This window comes from Aedes albopictus, chromosome 2 (assembly GCF_035046485.1).
Source record: "Aedes albopictus strain Foshan chromosome 2, AalbF5, whole genome shotgun sequence".
Lineage (NCBI taxonomy): Eukaryota > Metazoa > Arthropoda > Insecta > Diptera > Culicidae > Aedes > Aedes albopictus.
The window spans coordinates 120266949-120294106 of NC_085137.1; positions in this window are offsets into that span (position 1 = coordinate 120266949).

The window sequence follows — 27158 nt, forward strand, 5'->3', positions numbered from 1 at the left end:
AGAAAAATTGTAAGCAACTCTAAGCGAAATATATGGAGAAACTCAAATCATCCTGGAAAAAATAAACCTGAAGAAACTCAATAAGAAAGTTGTGGCGACACTGCATGGAAATTATAGGAGCATCTCTTAGAAAAATGTTCTGGTGCCACTCTAACAGGAATTTCTTAAACAACTTTAGATAAAATTCCTCGAAAAACAAAAACAGAATTTTCTAGAGTAACTACAAACAAGATTCCAGGACCAACTGAATCAAGACACAGAAGATGCCTAGAACGCATGAGGAAAGTTTGAACAATAAATTTGAAGCAATTTATGCAGCAAATTTAGAAGATAATGTTGGTGAAACTTCCGGACACAATTGTTAAAAATCTAATTTTTGAAGAAATGATGAAATATTTCATCAAATTTAGAAGAGGCTTATGCAAAGAACTTACTAAAATCTTCAAGAAACTCCTGGAAAATTTTCGGAGAAGTTCTAGGAGAAATTCTTGAAAATGATTAATGAGGAATTCCTGAAGTAACTTCAGGGCAGTTCCAAATGCAAATCTAAGAGGTGTTCTTGGAGGTGTTCCAAGAGAATTCTAGAAAAACTAAAAGAAACTTCAAGAAATTTTTCGAAAACCTAAATTGTTTGTTTGAATTTCAATTTGAAGCTCATACGTTTTTCTCAACCAAACTTAAAATCTAAATTGAGCTCCACAAAGGGCAATAGATTATAAAGTTTGGCCCTTACACAAGTTCTGAACAGTTCAGATTTTTAATAAATATGCTTTAGAATTGTTCTTTTTGTTGTGTTTGTGTATCGATGTTTTATGCGGCCCGCAGGTCGCTTCCGAATTGCAAATTTGGCCCGCGGTGTTCTCCAGCCTGAGCACCACTGATTTAGGTGTTCCGGAACGGTACCCCAGAAACCCAAGTAACACGCTTGTCAGTTAAGATTCACGACGGCGCTGGTTTTTGTTGTGCAGGTTTACTTCTAGTAAGTAAGGCTGTCCATTAATTACGTAAGGGTTTATGGGGGGAGGGGTGGTTCGAGAAATCTTACTCGTCATACAAAAATATTTGGGATCTCATACAAACAATCTTACAAGGGGGGGAGGGGGTGTCGAAAAATCGCAAAAATTGCCTTACGTAATAAATGGACAGCCCCTAAGTAGTTATTTGTTAGAATTAAGTCTCAATGACCTGGCCGCCGTGACTCTTGACGGTGACAAGTGTGTTACTTGGTAAGGGGCCAAATATGAAAATGCTACAAACCCATGCATGTAACCCATTCAGCAGCGACATTTTCGATAACCTGTTGAACAGTAAGCAGAAAAATAGTCTTAGACCACATCAGAACTAGGTAGTGACTTGGAACCATGGAATTTTTAAAATGCTGTATAAGCTTAATGGATAGTACGCTGATCGCCTAGAATTTCTTGGCCTATCTGGATGCGTGTGGATGTTGGGCAAAGAATCGCTTAAGAAATGAGCAACCTGATGGAAACCCTGGAGAAGGGATTCCCGATGAAATTCCTGGAAAATTTAAGGCAAATTCTTGGACAAATTCCAAGCGGATTTCTAAAATAATCCTAACACAAAATACAGAAGAATTTTCCTGGTAAAATACCAGAAAGAATCTGGAATGAGTCCTAAACCAATCGTTGGAGGTAACTCTTGAGGCATTCACGGGGGAGTTTGATCTTTTTTTTTGTTAAAATCCTTGAAGTATTTTCTAAAGAAACACCCTCAAAACTTCCCTAGAAAAACTTCCAGCGGCATCTCTGGTCTCTGGAGGAGTTCCAGAAAAAAATCTATGTACAACTTTTTGAAGATTGTTTTGGAGAAAAAAAGATTCCCAAGATATAAACGTGAAAGAATCACAGGACGAATTTTTGAAGGAATTCCTTCGCAGAAGCTTCAGAAGATATTCTTGAAGGAATTCATAGAGAGTTTCCTGAACAAATCCGTGGATGAACTCCTAGATGATTTCTTTGATAAAATTGTGAAAGAATTCCAGGATGACTTTTTGGAGAATTTCCTGGCTCCTGTAAGCATTATTCCTGAAATGTCTTTCAAAATTACAATACTAAGTGCTGGAGAAATTCCTCTGGAAATCTTTAAAATAGGTAATACAAAACAAAATCTGCAGATATTCTTGGAGGCCTTTCTGGAGGAATTCTTGGGTGAATCCCTAAAAAAATAGATGATGAATGGATCTCTGCATATTTTTTTAAAGAGATCCCGTAAGGAGTTTCTGAAGGAATTGCTAGAGGTATTGCTGGAGCAATCCCAGGAAAAATTCTCGGAGAAACCCATGCAGGAGTTCCTGATGAAATCTCTGGAGAGATTCCTGAATGAGTCCCTGGAGAAATTGGATGCATGGAGGAATGCCTGGAGAAATTACTGGACAAATTCCTGGCGGAATCCCTGGAGGAATCTCTTAAGCAATTCCTGAAGAAGTCTCTTAAGCAAATTCCTGAAGAAAAGGAAGAAGAATCCGTGGAAGACAAATTCCTGAATGAACTCCTGGATAAATTCCTCGAGGAACCTCTAAAAGAATTTCTGAAGGAATTTCATGAATGTTCTCGATTTTCAAGAGGAACTTCTGGATGAACTATTGCATCAATTCCAGGGGTTATTTCTGGGGCAATTCTTGGAGTAATTCCTGGTTGAAATCTTTGAGGAATGCCTGAAGCATTTCTTGAAGAAATGTTCGAAGAAATGTTTGGTGACATGCCTGTGTAATGAAGAAATTCTTGGAGGAAAGCCTGGAGAAATTCTTGGAGGAATCACTGGAGGAATTCTTGGTGGACCCCCCAGAAATATCCCTGAAAAATGAATAACTAGAGAAATTCCTTGAAGAATCACCGGAGCAATTTCAGGAGAAATCTCTGGAGGAACTCCTGTAGAATAACTTAAGGAATTTCTAGAGGAAACTCTGGAGGAATTGATAATCTTGCGTTTAAAAAAATTGGTGCGCAGCGGTTCTCATAAATGGTTTGTCCATTTGATCAACTGTCTTCGGCAATATTTCAAACAATTTATGGGACTATATGGAAAACGTGTATGGAAAAAAATTCTGTATTTTCAATTTCATTCGGAAAAAAATTAAAAACCAATAATCTCAAAGAATTTTTTTTCGATGTTATAGCGGAGGTCCCAGGGGATCTGAGAAGGTACCAGGAGGACTCAGAGGCGTCTCTACGGAACTCGATGGATTTCAGGAGGTCTTAGGAAGTCTGTGGGAGGTTACTGGCCCAAAATTTGCAACTTTATTACGACAGTCTCCGAAGAAAACTTCCCAAATCATCTCAATTCATCATATTACATTTACGATTTCATGTTATTTCAGAAAACCTTCTATGTGTTCCTCCAGAAGGGTCACAAAGAATTCTTTTATGAAATCTGTAGCATAAATTACTTCACCATGATTTTTCACAAATCCTTTCACAGATTGTTTGAATAATTCGCCCAGGATGAAATTTTTTTGCATATTTATTCAGAAATTTCTATAGGCATTCGTTTGGAGAAGCTATTGAAGATTCGTTTAGAAAATTTTTTCTTCAGAAATTCTTCCAAAAATCTTTTGAAAATTTTTTTTCGGAAATTTGTCCGAGTATTCAGCCAAAAATGTCCTGACGGATTTTTTCAAAAAATCTTCCATGGATTCATACTTTCTTCAGGGATTTGAATAGAATTTTTTCACAAAAAAATCTTTCAATGCATCTTGCTTAAATTGCTTCTGAAATTCCTTTTATATTAAAAAAATATCCACAAATTTGAGCAGAAAATGGAGAAAAAATTCTCCAGGGATTCCTTTAATAAAACTTTTAGCGATACCTTCAGAAACTATTCAGAGTTTTTCTAAACATCTTTCAATAGTTCCATCAAAAATTCATACTGGAGTTACTTTGAGAATGCTTTCAAGGAATTCCCCAGAAAATCCCACAGCAACTTCCAATTTCTCTAGAAATTACATCAGGAATCCCCCAGAAGTTTCACAAAGAGTAGTGCATGAGTTTCTGGAAAAAATGCATCAGTGATTTCATAAGAAAATCCTTCAGAGATTTTCCCTATTTTTTTAGGACTATTCTAGATTTTTTTTTCCAACAAATTCATCGAAAATTCCTTTCAGCATTCTCTCAAACGATCTTCGAAGAACCTTTCCTAATACTTTCTCCGGGGTTTGTTTCAGAAATTGCTCGACGGATTTTTTAATCTGAATTTCTGTCAGATAATCTTCCTAGGAATTCTTTGGAAATTCTTTTCTTAAAAAAAAAAAGTTGCGGGAATGCACTGCAGGGGCTCCTATAGAAACTTCCCTAAGGATTCCTTCACAATTTTTTTCTTCGGATTCTTTCAGAAAATCTTCCATGGCTTTTATTATAAATTCGACTAATAAATTCTTCAGATATATCTCCAGATTTTCCTGTACAGTTTTCCAAATTTCTTCAAGGATTACTTTAAACAAACTTTTCGATAATTCTTTCATGGACCCTTTCTGAAATCCATCCTTGGATTCATTTAAACAATTTTTCACCATTCCTCCCAGGGATTCTCAAGGAAACTCTCTACGAAGTTCTTCAGATATCTTTTTACAAACGAATTCCTACAGTAACTTTTCTACAAAAGCCTACAAAAACAGATTCCTACAGAAACTTTTCAAAGCAATCATCTAGAAAACCGTTAATGAACTATCTCAAAAATACATGAATTTTTTTTAGATAATGATTCATTGATACATACATTAAAAATCGGAAATTTAAAACTCCTTCGAATTTTTCTCAGAAGCTTTCTAAAGATTTTTTTTCCAAGGATCGCTGTACACATTCTGCAAAAGATTATTAAGCATATTCTCAAAGTTTCTTCACATTTCTTTAGATATTCCTTCAGCGCAATTCTCTTCCAGAAATTGCTCTTTGGATTTCTTAACAGAGTCGAAGAAAATCCTCCAAGGATTCCTTCAGATTTTTTTTCTAAAGATTCTTTCAGATGTTTTTATAAGGATTCTTAAGAAAAGGCTGAAAGGCTCTATGTATTTTCTAAGAAATTCCACCAGGGTTTCCTCCAAGCGTACCTCTAGGAATTGCTCTTTCTCCAGGAATTCATTAAAACAATGTTTAGGATTTTTAAAGGGATTTCTACAGGATTTTTTTTTTCTAAAATATCTCAAGAGGTTTTGTTAGGTTTCTTCAGGTTTACCTCCTTTTTTATATCTCTTTATTCGAGGATTCTTCGCTCATGGAATTTCTTCAACTAGACTCGATTGGCATGGAAAACATGATTAAAAAATGTCATGTCATTGGGATTAATACTTCTTAATACTGCTAATACTGCTATTCAGTATTTGAGCTGTGGAGCAGACCTGGTATGATGGTTAAAGCACGTGACTATTATGCTGAGGACCTGGGATTGAATCCCACTCCCGACAAAATCACAAAATGTGAGTTCCTCCTTCGGAATGAGAGTAAAGCGTGGATCCTGAGATGAAGTAGCCTAGGGCTAAGAATCTCATCATTAAAACAGATAAAAAAAAAGTATTAGAGAATCCCGACCCTAGGGAGTAGCTTAGTAATTAATGTTGGCACTCAGTATCGTCTACTTCTTTATATTACAAGGATACAGATTTTTCAAGAGTCATACATTTTTTTTATTTCAATAGAAAATCATCTGGCATCCCTGTACAGGAGGATTTCAGGGAGTCTCGGGGGCACCACAAGGGATTTCAGGGTCCTTCCAGAGGGGCCTCAGAGGTGTTTCAGGAGGTCTCAGGGGTATGTCATGGCGTTCAGAGAATTTTAAAGGGTCCTAGACGGTCTCAAATAGACGCTTCAGGGGTTCCCAGCGGACGCTCCAGAGACTCCCATGGTGTCTCAGGAGTGGTCCAGAGGTCCTTAGCAGGTCTCAGGGGATTTCAGGACTCTAAGAGACGTTTAAGGGGATCTCAGGGCTTTAGGAGGTCCCGAAGGTTCCCGTAGGGCATTCATGGAGTTCCAAAGGGTCTCAGGTTCGTTTTAGGGGGTCTTAGGGGCGTTTCCAGAGATCCCAGAGGTTGAGGTTCACCTGGAGGTCTAAGGGGCGTTTCGAAGGGTTTCAGGAGGAACCAGCAAGCTCTTCTTTTCAGAAGTCCTCTTGACGTCTTAAACCCCAGGTGAAAAACCTTTCTCTAAAAGTTAGTTCCTGCATTTAAAGTGCTGCCCTATGCAAGCACAAAACGACCTTTGTTATGCTCTGTGTTAATTTATACTCATTTTTAATTGATACACTCCCATCCCATGACACTCTTTTTATGCCAGTGGAAATGGATCAGTCTCTTAAAGACAGTTTGAAAATATTATTTTAAGAAATCCAATGATTTCCTATCAAAAATGACATTTCATGGCATAAAACTCGATACAAAAGTAATAGAGGGCTTTTTGTGACAGGACGATTTTAGAGTCAAAGTTTCTAAGCAATTTCATAATTCTCTTAAAAGTATTGATAGGTATTTGGCTTGTTGTTTGGAAACAACCCAAGCTAAAATCCGCAACCTCAGAACAACGCACAGCAAATGCCAAAATTTCAGAGGTCTCTGAAAGTCCGCACCGCCGTCGTCGTCGTCATCGTCACCACATCAACTTCACACAGGAATGTACAAATCTGTTCGCGTCCGTCCGTTTCTCTTTTTCTCGTTTGGCAACGAACAAAAATGACATAATTTGAAAATTAACAACGTGCAAAAACGACCAAATTACTAATCATTTTGTCAATCATATAAGCGTTTAATTTTGACTTTTTGACTGAATCCACCAAACCTACACTGACTGGCAGCACCGGGGCATGCTCGCTCCGATGGCGACGGTTTCCGAGTTCCGAGTCCAAGAAGAGGGAAGACCCCGAGAACACGGTGCTCAAGTGCCAGAAGAATGAAATGCCCAACCGAGCTCAGCGAGAACTGCTGCGGGGAATAAAAAACAAACGCGGATCGAAATGTTCTTTGCGGGTGTTTTTCTTTATGTTCAGGACAGTACTAACTCCTTCGAAGGTGGACGAAGATATGATGGGACGACGAAGTCGCGATTTTATGTTGTTTTTTGTATCGAAGAAAGGGTATGGGATCAGATTGGAGTTTTAACCACGAACCTCAGAGTACTTGACGCTCGTTCAAGACTTCGGCATTCCTACTACAATAATATGTTATACACAGGTTCCTATTATTGTACTTGTTGCCGTGAAATATGTACAGTACATTCAAATCAAAATCATGAAATCTATTAGTGTAGAGAGTTAGGGTAAACATGGGCCTAATCGCAAAAAAAAACAGCTTTGATAAATTTCCTGAACCCACGTGTGAATGAATCCACATTTTATGACGACGACGAAGACGACCACAACGATGACGGTTGCGCCGTTCGTTTCCGTGGTTTCCTTGGCACAGGCTGAAGTGTCCGCATAATGGTTGGATCGGTTCGCTTCTTTTTTATACCCACCCCAGCACTCGCGTTAGGATCTCTCGGAGTGATCCCGCGCGCGTTTGTGTCCGCAAAAGAACTTTAACATATGTACATACATCGCTATTTATCTCCATCTCTCCATCTCTGCACTGCTTCTGCTGCTGGTGCGCGTTCCTCCTGCACAGGGTCAGGGTTGGACTGCGATACAATGCGTGGGATTCCGGTTGGTAGCAGGCCGGCTGGACACATCCCTGCGCGCATTTCAACAACAACAACAACAACGGGCCCCAGGTCGTCCAGTATGGTTTGTGAAGTGTCTGACAGTGTTCTTCCCCCGTCCGGTGTCGTTGGCTGGCTGGCCACCAACCAACCGGCGCGCAGACGATTGTCACACCGATTTTTCGTAAAGTTCAGAAGTTAAATCGCTTGCGTCTGCAGCACGGGGAGGAAAACAAGGAAGAGCCGAAAAGAAGGTTGCATCATTAGCTGACCTGCGGGCGTATAATGACTTTCCGGGACCGCAGATTAATGTTGGCGGTGACCCGACTGTTTGTTGTTTGTGTATCGTTGGCAGAATCGGGTCAGTTCCAGGAAAAGTGTGGTGAACATTAGTGCTCACAAAGTGGTGTGATTTATTTGTCCCATTTATTTCATTAGAATCAATTGAACTCATACTATTCAAGCTGCTCATAATACTCAATGACTCAGAAAGTTCAAGAAGCCCATAATGTCAAGGAAAAGTCCTGGTATTGATTATTATTGTTAGTAATGAGCAGCCAACTTATTACGTAGATGCCTCTCAAATTAAATGAAATTCGGATAAAATCGACGTAGTTCAAACTACTTGGTCATATTCACGTAAAAAGTTTGAAGAACTTCTAAAATGTGAGTCTCCGTGTCATTCTCTTAAAATTTGAGTTCGTTGGTGACATTTCCTCAGGAGCTTCTTCAGGCATTCACCTAAGAATTCCTTCCTGAATTATTCCAGAAGTTAATATCGGGATTCCCTTTTTTTTGTCTGTATTAACGAGATTTTTAACCCTAGGCTAGTTCATCTCGGGGTATCGGGATTCCTTCAGGAATCTTTTTCGGGACAGAAATATATTTCAGGATTCCTCCAGCAGCAGTATTCTTTCTGAGGTCCCAGAGGGTGCTCCTTAAGGGATTCTTCCAGAAGTCAGTTTAGGATTACTTCGAAAATATCCTCTGGGATTCTTCCAGGAGTTTCTTCCCCGGGAACTACTTCTAGGAAACCACCAGAATTTCTTAAAGGAGGCTCAAGAGGTTCCATCTGGGATTCTTCTATAGGGCTTTCCGGGATTTCCAACAACTCCTCTTGGGATTGCTACAGAGATTCCTTCCGTGATTCGTCAAAGAATATCTTTCGGGATTTCTCCAGGAGTTCCCGGATGCCTTCAGGTAATCTTTTCAAATTCTTCCAGGAATTCCTTCAGAGATTTTTCTAGGATTTCTATTCTGAGTTTCATTCAGAAATAACCTCAGGGATTTCTATTGGAGTATCTTTTAGGATTATTCCAGATCCTTTTGGGCTTCCTGAAAGAACTCCACACAGTAGTGTTGTTGGAAAAATCTCGGATGAAACTTTTAGTGAAATCCTTAAAGAATGCTGCAATTAATTTTTGAAGCTAAAAAACTTCTCGAGAAACTACGAAAGGAATCTCGGAAGAAATTCAGGGTGAAATTTCTGAAGCGATCCTAAAAGAACTGCTGCTGAAGTCTCAGAAGGAAATTATGAAGAAATAGCTGAAATAGCTGCACTCCCAGTGAAACCATTTGTTTCGTCGACTCCATTCCACATACCCGATGGTGCACTGGGCTGCGTCATTGCGTGCTACCTTCACTTCCAGCAGTACTCTAGAGGGGCCAAATCGAGCTCGCCCTTGTCTGGCAACGCTGCCTCGAGATTCTGCGCGTATGCTGAGGCTACATCCGGTTTCTTCAGTCGCTCAAGGTTGTACCGTTGCGGTCGCCGGTACCGTACATTATTGTGGTTGATAGGTCCTGACGTCGATAATGTCGGAATTTTTTTTTTTTTATTCCTTGTTGGGTATATAAGTCACTGCGACCAGTTTTTAGATCTATTGTGACATAATGTCGGAAAAGTGCCGTCCGTCAATCAGAACGTGATTGATTTGCGATTCCGTCTGCTTCAGGTGTAACGATAAAGGAGACAGTGTTGGAAAAGGTGCAACGTATGGCCATGTTTTTGAAGGCTGCGAAATCAATGAGTCAAAGGCAGATTTCGGTCGTCAGCTGGTGGACGCTGAGCTATCCAATCATCGGTCTGAATTCCTCCTCCTGGGATACCTGAGCGTTTAGGTCACCTATGATCTTGACGTCGTGGCTTGGGCAGTGTTCGTACTCGCGTTCGATCTGCGCGTATAATGCGTCTTTATCATCATCAGTGCTTCCGGAGTCCCCACTCCGTTTATTAGGCTGAAGTTGAAGAATCGGCCCTTGATCCTCAACCTGCACATTCTTTCGTCGATCGGCCACCAACCGATCACACTCCTCTGCATACCGCCCAACATGATAAAAGCTGTTCCCAGCTCGCGTGTGTGGCCGCAACACTGAAAAATGGTATGATTACCTTTAAATGTTTGCACCATGAATCCTGTCCAACACACCCCCTGCTACGATGCCGAACCCGCGGTCCTTCAGTAGATCGGCGAGTATACGGGTGCTCTCATTATAGTTGAGAGATCGGCAGTTCCACGAACCGAGTTTCTAATCGCAATCGTAATCACATCTAGTTAGCTGGCATCGTTGCCGTTGGTCTCGGTTGATATTATTATGCTGCTAATTTTCCGTTATAATGGTTTTACTGCTGGCTCGTAGGGCCTGACAGCAACCCCCTACTTTCGGGAGGACCATAGTGCACAGTTGAGCTTAAAGTCCTTCCCTGGCACTAGGACGTTGATCAGCCCCCTAGCATGGGGATCAGACGCTGGCTGTTTTGAGCCGCTCGTCCTGGAGAACAGTCAATCAGGTTTGCAAAAGCGAATCCCATCTTCCCTGTCAACCTACGACCAAAATTCCCACCGGAATTGGTTACCCGATCTTCCCTCAGGTTGCTCGCCGCCCGGCCGGTGCCACGCGAAGGTAAGGATACACAGTTCAAAATTGTTACATCGAGTTCGCTATAACAAATTGACCTCCATCGCTTTCAACACATTTCTCCATCGGATTGTAAAATTACAGGTAGTCTGCAATATGGAATTTGCTTACAACTTTGCGTGCAAGAAATTCTTTTATGTAAAATCGAATGAAATACACTGGAAACTTGAACGTTCTAATATTTACGTGCCTCCATTTGGGCGCATGTAAAATGTACGCATATCGCCTCCACTTTAACATCTTATGGAACATCTTATACGATCTCTGGTTGACTGGGGTGTAGATTTCAAAACAAGTTTCAGTTGTAGGAGTTGCTGGACAAAGGCTAGCGATTTTAATGCGATCTGTAATGCGCGAATTACCTAGCCTTTACCTGGTGTGATGGTCAAAGCATGTGGCTCTCACGGCGAGGACCTGGGATCGAATCCCACTCCTGACATACTGACAAAATGTGAGCTCTTCCTTCGGAAGGGAAGCCTAGGGCTAAAAGTCTCGATAACATACCGTAAAATGGGGTGTTAAGAACTCATGGGGTGTTAAGGGATTCATCTTCACACACTACTTTGAAAAATCGCCAAACCGTATAAAAATTGATTTACTTATTCCAAATACGCTTCAAATGTGTGTTGGAAATAAAGGCATACTATAAGGATTACCACTCATGAAAATACGTTTTTAAATGGACACTAGACATCAACAATATAACGGCATTGTTTTTTCTCAATTTCGCTACCATTGAAACATTCATTTGTGAGGTCAGAAATATTATTGGGAAATATATGTGAGTACACGTAAGGTGTTCTACAACTCATTTCAAACGAAACTAAGGTAAAATATTTGATCTAACTACGGTGTTTTTCGAACACCGACATTTTTTGTAAAAAAAAAGTCTAGTTTCATAAACTGGTGGGGTGTTAAGGGATGAAATTTCTCACATAACTTTTTTATTTGTATCATGAAGTTTTGAGGTAATTGATTCATTGTATAGCAGTTACTATTCTGAATGACGTATTACGGATTTCATTTTGGGTCATAGACATCCCAACAGTTGCTATGGATGATAAATTCAACTAATAAAATATAGATCATAAAAAAACAGTGTAAGATTGATACATATAATTAGAAAATTGGCCAAAGGATTAAACTTAATGCCGCAGTAGTCCCTTTTTTACAGAATGTTGTGTTCTTCAGGTGTTTTGTTATGTTTTGACGAAGGCGTATTCTTCAAAATAGATTTTCCGTGTGTCTTCTTATTTAAATATTATTAATGATTGGTGCTAAAACGTGACAGCTTTTTGAAAATGTGGAATATGCTCACTTGTTTCATATATTATGTTAACCAGAATGCCACTAACTCTTGCAAAAGAAAGTATTTATAAAGATGACTCATGACTGCTAAAATATCTCAGAATCTAAAATACGACCAACCAGCGGTGCTCCAGAGTAAAAATATCAGTATTGAATACACAGTTTACACCCTGGGCCATCTAATGATGCTTGCACATAAAATATTTCAATATAAATGAGTTTTTAAGTGAACAAAAAACTATGAATACACATCCTTAGTTTACAACCTGTTGGTCAGTCTGAACTATTCAATTTGGTTACTCTAAATACTAACTGTGAATAATGTGTTTGTTAAAAATTGAAGCCACTCAGGTACAATTGACGGTATTTTTTCAGATTTCGATAATTTAACAGAAAAAAAAACAGTACAAAAGTAGATGACAATGAAACTGTCCCTGCACCTTCAGGACTATGCTTATCTTTTTCGGTGATGTTCAAGAAATATTACAGTCACAGTTTACAATTAATATTGTTTTATCTTTCCTTGAAATATAAGAACTTTTATATTTATTACTTTAAGTTCCTTAACACCCCATTTTCATATTTTCCAAAAATTCGCACATTTTCTTAAATATCTCCAATTTCTCCAAAAAATGGTCAAATTTTGTAATCTATATGCGTAGCAGGCAGCAAGACAATGATCGGACTGCTTTTCCTGAAAGTTTCAAGAGGAAAGTTTTCAAGACTTAATGGGGACGAAAAATTTTTCCGTCCCTTAACACCCCATTTTACGGTATATACAATGTATCAAACAATTGTCCGTACAACAAATTTTTTGTCAACATAATTTTTCAATCAAATGTTAATAACTTTTTATGCGTCAATCAGAAACGCTGAAATTTTGGCCAATCATGAATCATATATTAAAGCTCCATTAGCAAAACTTATGCGAGATCGAATAAGTTTTCTGAAAGTTATAGAACTTTTAGTAAAACTTATAAAATTTTTGAACACATTTTTAAAACATTATATCTCAATATGTACTCGATGATTTTTTTCAATATTTTTTTGTGTTACATCTTATACCTAAGGCTTTCATTTGCAGCCATGTTTGAGGTTTTATATAAACTACAAAAAATATGAAAAATGTGCATATGTAGTTGACGATGTTTCAAAATTTACCATATTTTGCACATATAATCTGCCAAATGTTTTCCACCAATAAAAGTGCATTAACTCAATGAAAAATCCATAGGATCAACTCTTCATATGTAGTTCGGTAGGTCCTGTATAAAAATATATCATTAAGAGAGTTTAAAAAAGTTGAAAACTCTTGGCACTTTTATTGATCAAAATATCATAAATTTCCAAATGATACTCTGAACATATACAGATTTTTCATATTTTTTGTAGTGAATATAAAACCTCAAACAAAGCTGCATATGAAAGCCTTAGGTATAAGATGCAACACGAAAAAAAATTGAAAAAGGTTCATCAAGTACATATAGAGATATAATGTTTTAAAAATGTATTCAAAAATTTTATAGGTTTTACGAAAAGTTCTATAACTTTCAGAAAACTTATTCGATCTCGCTCATAATTTTACCAATGGAGCTTTAATATATGGGTTATAATTGGGCAAAATTTCAGCGCTTTTGATTGACGTATAAAATAGTTATAATCATTTAAATGAAAAATTATTTTGACCAAACAATTGCTGTACGGTCAATTGTTTGATACACTGTATATATATATATTTTCTTGACGCCTAGGTCTTAAAGCCTCTCATTGAGAGGTTATAGAGTTTTCTACATCTTTCTTAGGTGTCTAACTAACCATCCTTTCCCAATCCTCAGCAGTCGTAAGGACGTGGCCGGACAATTCGCGACTATTGAAGCATTGCATCAATTTTGTCGAAGAATCAGAGGTTGGTCCCAAAACGAGAAGGAGGCAACTCCCATAACAGCGGTCTAAAACTGTATTATCACCTACAAATTTGTACGACTCGCCTAAGGTTATTATGGCGGATACAATGGCCTCCTCGAGCACCTGCTCAAATTCTCAAGAGCACTAATCTTGACAATTATTCATTACCCATTCGTAACTCGCGCAGTCGACTACCACCGCCAGCACTGCGCTAGTGCTGTGTACAACAAACGAGCTTTTATCAACGCGTTGTTCAAAATACAACAGCGCAACTACAGACTGGAGGGTAACAAATGCATCTGATTTGGATTATCTGCCTCTTTTAGCAAGTGAGCAAAACCAGAATTTACAAATGTAGCGTAACTCGAAGCTTACTTCGTGAGTGCCACTAAAGTTTCTATGCAAAATTGGAATTGAATTTTTTTAATGTTTCTTACTCTTCTTCTTGTATTATGCCTCTCAAGAAAAATCAGAATATGGCGATTATCTGCTTCTGGCTTCTGATATAAGCGCGACAGTCATTAATCATAACAGCGTCACCAGATTTAAAAGTGCTTTATTCCATTATATGGGGTTTGACAGCAAGCACACTCATTCCACAGAGCCACTCTTGTCGTTCATCACAAATACATTCACAAACATCTGTCACTTCGCAAAATCCACGTGCTTTTGTTTTTGGCGGGATCATATTTTCTTTTGTTTTACCTTGCGAGTGTCACTGCGGCTGTATGCCTTGCGAGCGTGTGACCGCCGTTGGACTCTAATAAAAGATAACCGTGACAATAATGATCCCAGCCAACACACGATTGCATATTATGTAGAATATGATGCTAAAGTGGAGGCGATATACAGGGTCGGATCTAAGGGGGGCCCGTGCCATCACATTTTAGCGGCCCCCACAAAAACCTTTTTTGGGTGCTAACATTAGCATTGTTTGTTGATATTGCTCAAGTACTGTTCGGAAATAAAGAAAAACATTTTTGACCATCTTCCCGAGGGGCATCAACATCCGCTGGGTTCCCGGTCCCCCACAATCCTTAAACCAGGTCTGGCGATATACGTACACTTTACACGCTTTTCGCATATAGCATCCTCTTTAGCATCCTATTCTACATCATATACGACGTCGTGTAGGCTGGGGTATAGAAACACCGGCGTCTGGAAAACCATGACGCAGAAGGAAGTATGTAGTGCACAAGCGTCAAGCATAAACATTGCGAGTACTGTGGGTTTGCTTGATGTTAAGTACCTTTTAATAATTTTATTCATAAATCATCATTTTCCTCTTGTACCAACTTTTCGAACCCTCTAAGAAGAATACCCTCTTTCAGTGAACGTTATCAGTGTTGTACCTTTTAATTCCGCCCTGTTATGCTTAGCCTTTGACAGATACCCATATTTCAACTATCACTTGTAATATGGATAACTGACACTGAGGAATACACTACCGCTACAGTTTGCTTTGTGTCTCCATCGTCTTTAAACTGGGCTTAAGCTTTACAATGATGGGTCGTATACATAGATAATCATTGTGGTATTCAAACTGATCTAAATATTTTCAAAATTTCACGATAGAACTGAAATAAAAATTACGTTACGTTATACGGTATGTGTGCCAGCAGTAATCTCACGCTCCCATATTCATTCTATTCGAAACAAAGCGATTATGGCACCGATTGATTCCGATCTTTTTGTTTTCATGGGTGCTCACTAGGGCAGTTCAGGCTTCAAAAATGTTAAAAACTCAAAGCTCCCATATGTTCATTACAATCCTTGGTGCAAAACTAGAGTTTTGGTGGTGATTTAATGGTGGACCAAGAGCAAAATAGGTTTATATGGGAATTACTATGGAGAATTTTCAAAGAAGGTTCTCCACGCTGCAGAGCTTTAATACATGGATGAAGTTATTTGCTCAAAGTCAAATTGAATTCTTCAGATCTCAATGATGAATGTTGCCGAAGACCGAAACTCATTTCGACTCGCGGATCAATAGTTATTAATCAATATCCATCCATGCATGCTTGAACAGAAGACCACAGCTCGACCGACACGCTTTATACGCAATCATAGTATGAGTGAGAATTTGTTTAATATCTTTTTGCCGATTGTCGAAATAAGTTCCGGTATTCGGCAACATTCATCATTGAGATCTGAAGAATTCAATTTGGCTTTGACCGTATGAATTTATCCATGTATTAATGCTCTACAACGTGGAGAACTTTTTTTTTAAATTCTCCATAGTAATTCCCATAAAAACCTATTTTGCTCTTTGACCACCATTAAATCACCACCGAAATGGCTGAAAATTTGACAGGACTCTAGTTTTGCACCAAGGATTGTAATGAACATATGGGAGCTTGGAATTTCCAAAATGTTTGAAATCTGAACTGCCTTAGTGCTCACTTCTAACAAAAAATAAAAAAAATAAGAAATAAAACAAACAGCGCTTCAATCCTTTGTTTTTCGTAGGATGAAAATGAGAGCCACATGCTTAATAAGGGAACCAACACCCTATATTGAGATTTAACCGGGTCCCGTGGCGCAAGTGGTCACACGTTTGCTTTCTAAGCATGAGCTCGATCCCAGCCCCGGCACTTTCCTCAGTTGCTCTTCCCCTGAGACTCTGACCCTGAGGCTGAGAGCAGCTGACGCTGACCCTCTTCTGAGCCCATGGTTCAAACGAACCCGGATATTTGGACATCGGCGAACAGCAACTCATAAGAGCCACTCATCAACACCCTCGTGCTCATCATTCTACCATGGGCAGGGTAGAAAAGTGACAGCAGCGCAAAGGCAACCAGTTCGATATAGATGAATTATAATATAATTCATTTAGGCGCTGTACAAAGCGTAAGTGCAGCTGTCAATTGGAATCGCTCACGCAGTGCCCTTTCACGCTAAGCCCGTCAGCACTAAAGTGCATAATTCACAGACTACACCAACAATGTGTAGGGGGATTAGGGGTATAATGAACACCCGGGGCGAAATGGACACCCCTGTTTTTGACGAAACCGTTGACTTTTATGTTAAACTTTTAATGCATAAGTGTAAATACCCCGTAACGTGGGTAGATCACCTTAGAATGGTACGTTGCGGTGTAAGATCTACCAAATCAAATTTTTATCTTGATATTTACCGTATTTTTAAATATTCCAAGATCAAAGTTTGATGCTCTTTTCCTTGTGTTTTGTAGTATTTGTGTTTCAATGTACTACTAATTAACATTTTATTTCAGCAGGATTCAGGTAAATGTATCGTACGATATAAATAATATTTTAAAAATATGTAACTGTGGCGAGCGTATCACTAATATGTAGCTTATTTGACGTATGATGTTAATATTATTTTATATTTCAGATTATCAACCGAAGAATCTAGTGATTCAACCAGGAAACCAGGATGAATTGGGCGCACAACTGATTCGAAGCAGTTTAACAATGGTGTGCCTGAACGTTAACCAAGCGTATCCTTTGGAGTTTACCCTTCCACTAACAACACCCAAATTCCCGTAACACCTAGGCCTGAGAGATCGTAGAGTTGTCTACATTTTTCATAGGTGTCCAAAACTAACTATCCTTTCCCATTCCTCAGCAGTCGTATGGACGTGGCCAGGACAGTGCTCGACCATTGGAGGATTGCGTCAGTCTTGTCTAAGAGTCAGAGATTAGTCCCAAATCTTTGTGCTATGGTTCAGACGGGAAGGAGGCAACCCTCATAACAGCGGTCTAGGACTGTACCACCTACGAATTTGTGCGACTCGCTTAATGCTAATGCTAATGCTAATGCTAATGCTAACTTTTAATGCATAAGTGTAAAGGAACAAGTCATGGTTCTATTTTTCAAAAGTACCAATTAGTCCAAAATAACCAAAATATCATTGAAATTGAAATATGTTTTTCATATGGTGAAACTCTTATAATTTCGAAGCAACAGCAAATAAGGTATTACGAGTTTTGGAGTGTGTCCACTATTAAAACAAGTGAATTGTTACCTTACCTACATGTATACGAAGATTTATCAATGAATGAAGTATATTATTTTTGATCAGAATTTACTGATCAAAAATAATATACTTCAATCATCGTAGAAACAATCTTAAAAAAGTTCCTGAAAGCTTGAACGCTGAAGAATTTTATGATATGCTCAGCTCAAAATCGACAAAATGGTCACTTACACCCCTATGATTCTGGGCCCCTCAATTTTAATGTTGTAGTCGATTCGGGGCGAAATGAACACTGGCAATTACGAATGGATGTACGCGCATTGCATACTGTTAGGCGTTTTAGAGAGTTTGGAAAAAATCAATCGGATTATTTTAGCCTCAAGTTTATTTAATTAACATTGATGTTATGTAAACTCGTCTAAGGTGGAGTATTATATCTGTAGTATTGATCTCTGTAGGCAAATTACTTAACTGGTCGATGTAACCAAAGAATTAGCATAAAATATGCAGGGGTGTCCATTATGCCCCGATGAGTGTCCATTTCGCCCCGTACCTTTCCTGCCAGCCCTGAAAAACACACGGTTTACAATTCATTATTTCTTCACAATAAAGACATTCTACCTGCTGTAAATGATTGAAAGCCGTAGTAAACAAGTTAAAGTTGTAATCCAACTGATAATATGTTAAGTTTTTGTCTGTTATACAGGCTTAATGTACTCATTTGCTTAGGGTGTCCATTATGCTCCTAATCCCCCTAACACTTGCACACTCACGTCCGCAATCTAGCTAGGTTTACCAGTGACTTTGGTAAAAAAAATATCAAAATTTTGCATCTAAAAGAGTGTACGAGCTGTTTTTTTTAGAATGTGTAACTGTAACACATTTTTGTGTGGTCTAGAAATTATGCCCTTATGAGTAAGCCTTAGACATTTTAGGTGCTGAGCGGTTTTAGCGTGTTGGACAAAAGAGCTGTAAATTAGGTTAAGTGGTTGAAGATAAATAAATAATCGAGATTTGACTGAACTATTAATATTAGAAAAGTCCAGCATTCAGTTTCATTGTGCTCCTGTAGTCCACACTAGTGATGACCATCCCCTATAAATTCAATTCCTATTAATTTATATTTATTGTAATGAGCTTTTTTCACTTTTTCTTTCTGCCTATTTATGTTTCTGCGATTGCACGAGTTTCCAATAATCGCCAACTTACCGTTGCCTACGTTGGTCCTTGTTCTACCGCGTGGCATCTTGAACGCCAAGCATTTCGCAATCCCCCAACCAGCAACCATCACTAACCGGCGACGAATGGAAAATAATACTTTAACAACTTAATTTTATTATTTAAATTAGTGACGATAAATTATGATCGTGATTTATTTTTATGCAGGTTGCTGCTGCTCGATGTGAACTCCGTCTGGTGGAAGTCTCGTTGTTTTCTTGCAATATTCCGGATGGGTGTTTTGTTTTAAGAAGCAGAAAACAAACTTATGGGAATTGGTTCGGGGGATGCCTGCGGCTAGAAGGCGACCTTCGTTTTGTCTCCGTACGAGTGTCGTAATGGTGTTAATGATGTCAGAGAGCCATATGGGGATAAATCTAGCTAAATGACGCATTGGTGTGATCTAGGCGATGCCATTACGGTCAGACGAAGGAATGTTACTAAATCATTGAATGAAGTGAAATGACAATACTTAAATGCTATAAATTGACGTTTATTAACTTTGGTCTGTACATTTTGCACTGCCGAATAGCCAGTGTGTGGATTTTTATCGCGAACCACTGAATGGTCCATGCTCAGCAAGTGATACATTCGCGATTGTAACATTTCATGAACCAACATGCTCGGGAACGCTCCCCGAAATGCTGTTCATTCTCTTGCCCGGTTCGATACGAGAGCGCAATCAAGAGAGAAGATGCTCGATGACGCTAATGAAAGCGATGCATTCGGTAAGAATATTTTATTGCCATAATTCTTTTTTTATTGTGACTACACAACCTGCAACGTCATGAATACAGTTAAATTAAAAAGTATTTCACGTTTTTAAAGCGAAAACGCATTAAATACTGATGAAAATAACGATTATTCACAGTTGCCCCAAGCCAACGATGAGCGATCATCGGTAAGTGTTACACTTAGCGATGCCCGCTCATCGCCGCAGCTTGTTTATATCGGAGTATCCTCTTTGTGTTCCTTCGTGAACCATGCGACTCGGTGAGAGAACATACACCGCTTGGTAATTGAAACAGAACCAACAGAAGGGAAGAAAAACTGCCGATCGGTTCACTGATCACTTTTTCGTCCAAACACTGCCGAATAGCACTTGACTCACCCACATAAACGGAACAAGTGGAAGTTGATATGTCTAACCGCATTACAGTTCCATGAGGAAATTGGAGGCATGACCGTTAGACCTAGGAGATTTGGTTGGGAACCCCTGATTCAAACCTATATTATATTTAAAATCTTAAAAAGTGATTCTTAACGTTCTTGCATATTTGGGACTGATATGCTGTTACTTTCAGCGCAGCTGATTGCGCTCTCACGACCATGATGGCGATGACGCCATCCGGACATTGGAACAACCTGTGGGACCTGTCCGGCTCGAGTTGGGAAAGACCAAATGAACCTCACAACCGGCGTCGAAGATGCTTGGCCGGTACAAAAATAAACAATATATCATGCATTTTGCACGCAATAATTAAGATACTACAAATGAACCATCATGTTGCGGCGGGTCGTACACAAGAGCTGCGTATAACCAGTCAGTGCCAACCAACAGACCTTACCTCTACAACCCGATGTTCGTCCTTCACGAAGATCCGGGCAAATGGGGACAAATCCACAAAGTCTACAGCGGCACCGACACCGTAGCAAGGTAGTACAGCGATGGGGGCAACGCACAAGTTATTACGAAAGTGCAATTAAAGAAAAATGTTGACACTCTTTGACTGCGGACCTGATTTATGCTTGCACAGGTGACATTTTCCCTCGGCTTGCTGTCCAGCACGGTCAGCCGGCCAGCCACGTTCGACGGACGGGATGGATATTATAATAGCACGACGGGCACAACCGATGCGATGCGATGGTGCAACCTGCTGAACGCAAGGGAAAAAAGGGATTCAAGTATGATCCAAGGTGAGGATGGAACCTGTTCCAATCGGGTCTGTTTATGCAAACTGTGAGAAAACTGCGGATTAGACGTTGCTTGGTGCAAAGTTGTAGAAGGGCATATTAAATTTTATGACAACCAATTTGGAAACAATTAGCTTGAGATCAAAATGAACAATTTGTTAGGATTTGATTTATAGTCAAACTATTAACTATCGAAAAAAATACCAATAAGACATGAATGTAATTGTTCCCTAAACTATCTGGAATCTGAACCGCAACAAAAATAATACGTTGTAAACAATAACATTCCACAATACTTGTCTCAACATAGCCAAACAATATTTTATGCACCTGAACGTTGACCAAACGTATCCTTTCGAGTTTACCCTTCCTCTAACAACACCTAAATTCCCGTGACACCTATGCCTGAGAGATCGTTGAGCTGTCTACATTTTTCATAGGTTTCCAACCAACCATACTTTCTTTTCCTCAGCAGTCGCAAGGACGTGGCCAGGATAGCTGTTGACCATTGCATGATTGCGTCAGACTTGCCGAGTCCAAAATCGTTACCACCTACGAATTTGTGCGACTCGCTTAAGAACAGACTTGTTAGAATCCCGAAATGGCCGCCACAATGGCCGACTTTGGCACCTACTCACGATTTTGAGCGCACAAATCTCTTCGTAAACAAAATCAACTCATCTGAGCTTTTGATTTTAAGCGTATTACAAGTGCGCAAGAACAGAATAATCAAATGCATCATTGTTTGAAGCTTGCTTCTTGAGATTTGTGCGTCTGAAGCTCTGATGCACTTTTGAAGCGGGATTTCAAGACGTTTGTCCTTAATGCTATTGAGCTTCTCGAGAATTTTTAGCATTTCGACAAGTTTCTCTTCGCCAGGGTATAATGTGTGTTGGGCACTTTGCGACGATTAACTCAAATCCACACACCAGCGCACAATTTGCGCGCCGATTGCATACGCGCCAAGTTTATCACCAGCCAAATCACTATTAATCAGTGGTTTAATGAAGTAAAAGCGTTGTTACCGTCAGTAATAACTTTGTTGTACCATATTTCCAGACATTAGGAAGTTCAATGTTTTAGACAAAACATGGATCCGAACCCTAAGAGAAATAGAGCTCTTGGCGCGAACCATTTTGACAGTTGTTTATTTACATTTTGTATGGCGCACAACCCGGCGCATGGGCTGTTGGCGCACAAGTTGTTGGCCAGTAGGTATGCGGATTTCAGAAAAGATTCGCAATACTGCTAACTTGGTCTGCGACTACCGCTGCGGTTCCCTTCTTCGATTGTGCCCAATACTTCCCAGATCTCTCTTGCGCATCGAACATCAAAAATCAATTGTTGAACAGGGTCAATTCTTGCAACATGCCCTGCCAGTCGTAACCATCGGCTTCACCCTTCGCCGCCATACAGAACAGATCTCCAGCAGACCGCAAAAGATCATCCTAAAGGTCCTCTTTGACCATGGCTTTGTACCAGCTACCCAACTAACAATTGCAAGTCACAAACAAGCAAGCTTGCTGAATTGTTGCTTAATAATGGTAATTGTAGGTGAACTAAAATTATGCTATACACATTACTGTTTAAATGATTTTTCAATTGAGAAAATAGTCAATGTTCGACTTTTCTCATCGGTATCAACAATGATAAATCAAAACACTTTTCAAAAGATTAACAAGAAATTTATTCGACAAGCATTGATTCCTTAACAAAAGAGTTTAACAAAACATTTGTCTGCATCTTATTAAGCTGATGTATCGATCAGCATATGCTCCTGAACAATGTGCTTTTCACTTGTCAAACATACGCCTTGAGCCCGTCATAGTTTGACTCGGAACTTTTCTGGACCCATCTTAATGAGTTCAGTTGCGATGCCATCCTTGCCAGCTGCTTTCTTGGTGTTGAGCTGGTGAATGGCATGCTTAACTTCCCTCAGCGTTGGAGTTGGTTCATTTCCGTCCTCCGATGCACTGGCGTTGTCGTTTCCTCCATTGCCGTGGGTTCCCGTGCCTACGTTTTCCACGCCGTTCAGGTGCTGATCGAAGTGCTGCTTCCACCTTTCGATCACCTCACGTCCGTCCGTCAAGAGGCCTTCGTCTTTATCCCTGCATATTTCGGCTCGCGGCACGAAGCCGTTCCGGGATGCGTTCAGCTTCTGATAGAACTTCCGTGTTTCTTGGGAATGGCACAACAGTTCCATTTCTTCACACTCCGCTTCTTCCAGGCGGCGCTTTTTCTCCCAAAAGAGGCGGGTCTGCTGTTTCCGCTTCTGTTTGTTACGATTCACGTTCTGTCGAGTCCCTTGCTGCAGCATTACCGCCCTCGCTGCATTATCCTCCAAAACCGTTCTGCACTCTTCGTCGAACCATTCGTTCCGTCGATTCCGTTCCACGTACCCGATGGTGCTCTCGGCTGCGTCGTTGATGGCTGCTTTCACTGTACTCCAGCAGTCCTCTAGAGGGGCCTCATCGAGCTCGCCCTCATCTGGCAACACGGCCTCGAGATTCTGTGTGTAAGCTGAGGCGACATCCGGTTGTTTCAGTCGCTCTAGATTGTACCGTGGCGGCCGCCGGTACCGTACATTGTTGATGACGGAGAGTTTTGGGCGCAGTTTGACCATCACCAGATAGTGCTCGGAGTCGATGTTGGCGCCACGATAGGTCCTGACGTCGATAATGTCGGAGAAGTGCCGTGCGTCGCTCAGAACGTGGTCGATTTGAGATTCCGTCTGTTGATGGGATCTACAGGTGTAACGATAAGGGAGGCTGTGTTGGAAAAAAATGCAACGTATGGCCATATTTTTAGAGACGGCAAAATCAATGAGTCGTAGGCTGTTTTCGTTCGTCTGCTGGTGGGCGCTTAACTTACCAATCGTCGGTCAAATCTCCTATGATGATCTTGACGTCGCGGCTTGGGCAGCGATCGTACTTGCGTTCGAGCTGCGCGTAAAATGGGTCCTTGACATCATCAGTACTTCCGGAGTGTGGGCTGTGCACGTTTATTATGCTGAAGTTGAAGAATCGGCCCTTGATCCTCAACCTACACATTCTTTCGTCGATCGGCCACCAACCGATCACGCGCCTCTGCATATCACCCATCACGATGAAAGCTGTTCCCAGCTCGCTTGTGTTGCCGCTGCTCTGGTAGATGGTATGATTACCTTTAAACGTTCGCACCATGGATCATGTCCAACACACCTCCTGCAGCGGTACGATGCCGAACCCGCGGTCCTTCAGTAGATCAGCGCGTATGCGGGTGCTCCCAATGAAGTTGAGAGATCTACAGCTCCACGTACCGAGTTTCCAATCGCAAGTCCTTTTTGTTCACTGGGGTCGTTGTCGTTGGTCTCGGTTCGTATTATTCTGTAGCTGATTTTCCGTTACAATGGTTTTTTAGGGCAGGATCGTAATGCCAGACACCAACCCCCTACTTTCCTTAGGACCATAGTGCACAGTTGAGCTTAGAGTCCTTCCCCGGCACTCGGACGTTGATCAGCCGCCCCTAACATGGGGATCAGACGCTGTGTGAGCCGCTCCTCCTGAAGAACAGACGCTCAGGTTTGCCGAATCAAACCCCCCCTTCTCTGTCAGCCTACGACTAAAGTTCCCACCGGGGTTGGTTACCCGATCTTCCCTAAGGTTGCTCATAGTTTCCGGCCGGTATCACGAGGAGGTAGGGATAGGAGTTGCTGGGCAGAGACTAGTGGATCACAATGGGATCTGAATTGCGCAGCATACCCAGCCTTTACCGTGCCCGTTAGGACGTTAAGTAAGAAAGGCTTTTAGTTAGTATCGATTGTTAAAACATTGTAGAGGCTTCAAGAATACTTAGGGTCGCTTAAGCCAGACTAAAGAAATCGCCCCTCACGGACTAGCTGCTAAGAAGAAGAAAATTTAACTCAAAACATTAAAATGAGATTAATTATATGACTAAAATAAGTAACCGAAATAAAACTCAGAACTGTTCCAAGACTCATCTTCAGTGCATTAGAATTGGAAATGATCTGTGCAACTGGTCAGTTGGGTTTTTCACTCATCTGCCACGCCACTTGTCTCCGAGTCGAAACGCGATCCCGATCGGATTCCCGAATCCGAAAACTGCTGCTGCTGGTGCTGCTTTTGCTATAGTGGCTGACCAAATGGACAGACAGCCAAGAAGTCAAAAAGGAGAACGCATTACCATTTCCTTTCGCCCGGTTTATCAGCATTTGGAGAAAAAGCTACAACCGTTCGCTTTTGCAGTGGACATCTTTATCAATCGAAGCTCGTGACAGTTTTTTAATGGAATTCTACCTCTCTGTGCTGAAAGCGTCCTCATTGTCGTCGTCGTCGCGGGACTGCATATAATTACAACACGGCTGATGCGACGGACGACGGATTGCACGCCGATAGAGAGCGCAGAAAAAGGTCAAACTGTTTCTGGTACGGTTTTCAGGGGACCGCGCGCAACCTCGAAAATAAAAACAATCATTATTCCAAACCAGGATAATACAAGATTGTCTTATCTTAAAACCCTCTTTTGAATGAAACGCTTGCACCGCGCACATTTTTTTCGCTTATACCCGATACTCTTTCTCCGCTCACCGGCTTCTTCTTGGTGGGGCCACTTTTTCCATGGCTCTTTTTCTTTGCTTCATTTTCGGGAAGGAATTTCGTGATGTACGACCGGAGCACTCGAAAAGTGAATCGATAATCTTTGATTCGAGTGCAACTTTGGCGTGATCATGGTCGAACTTGCTTGCCCCCGGAGGATTCAAATCCGCCCGATCGACCGACACACAGCTTCTCAGTTCCCAGTGCGAGCGCAACGTATAGGTACACGGACGAACCGTCGGAGAAAGAACCGGTAAGTCACCAAACCGGTCGTCGTCCGTCGCCGTTGTCGCCTTCGTCCTTCTCGCGTGTAACCTGGTCGACCACCACAGGCAGGCACCTACCGAGCCACCAAGTAGGAAGGAGTTTTGGGGCAATACTTTGATTTACGTTCTGTTTAAACTGCACCAGCCAAATGCTGCCCAAATATTGTGGTTCACTGCACGGATTGTTGCAGCTGAGCTTAGAGTCGCCGTTATTGCACATTAGGACAGATGACAGGATATTTGGTCATTTTTTTTTTCTTTTCAGGGATTGTTTATGAACGAAATGTGATATCAAAAGGGGCCTCGTGAGTGGAATGGTTCTGAACAAGACTATCACGTCGAGAACCTGGCATCGAATCCCACTCCCGACAAATTCACAAAATGCGAGTTCTTCCTTCGGTGGGAAAGTAAAGCGTTCGGCCAGAGATAAAAATTTCCCGATTCCCGAACAGCAACAATCAACCTTTGCTGACTTACACTCCCGATCAAAAGTTTGGGGTCACCCCCTCAAAAATATGCCATTTTTAGGTACATATCTCCGCCAATTTGCGTCCGATTTCAAAATCCTAGGTCTCATTCAAAAGAGAATTCTTATTCTTTTTTCTTATTTCTTCTTATTCTTAGTAACTTTGAACATGATTTAGTTGGCACAATTGACTTGATACTTGATGGGTTTCAAAACTCCAAGCGGTGAGTGTAGTAACTAGACCCAATGAAGCTATCGCCTTCACCAGTCTTGGTTCTGGGTCATTCGCTTCCAGTCGCTGAGAACGTTTAGAATCCTTAGGTCCTCCTCAACTGCAAAAAAGCCAACGCGTGCGCTGCCCACCACGAAATCGATGGCCCTATCCTCCTGATGCTTTGCTGAATATGGTGTTAGATTGTCCTCCGACATACGAGCAACATCCCAGCCCACCGCTGCATGCAGTGTTTTATTCGCTTCACTATATCCATCCAAGAATATAAAGCTTGGTACAATTCGTAGTTCATGCGAGGCCGCCAGATGCCGTCCTCCAGTTTACCGCCGAGTTTTGTTCGTAGCACTATAATTTCGATGACTCCAAAAGCTCTCCAGTGAACTTCTCTCAACGTCCACGATTCATAGGCATAAAAAGCAACCGAAAAAATCAGAGTATTGTGCAACGCGAATTTTGACTGAAATCCTAATTTGAGTAAAATCCAAATTGAACTCTACTAAAGAGTATTGCACATCGAACATTAAATGATAAATGGTTTCAAGAATTTATATTTCTTAAGTATTAAAATATTATGTTACAGTTTGGAAAATTGCCCAAGCAGCACCTGCAACATCACCTAAAATGTGGCTTTCCATACTTTGGTCAAAATGCGTTGCACTGAAAGCAAACGCAACTTATATCTTGTCAATTGATTAGCATTTACACTTTTAATTTCGTATAGTTTTAGCTTTGATTCATAGAAATCACCAAATACC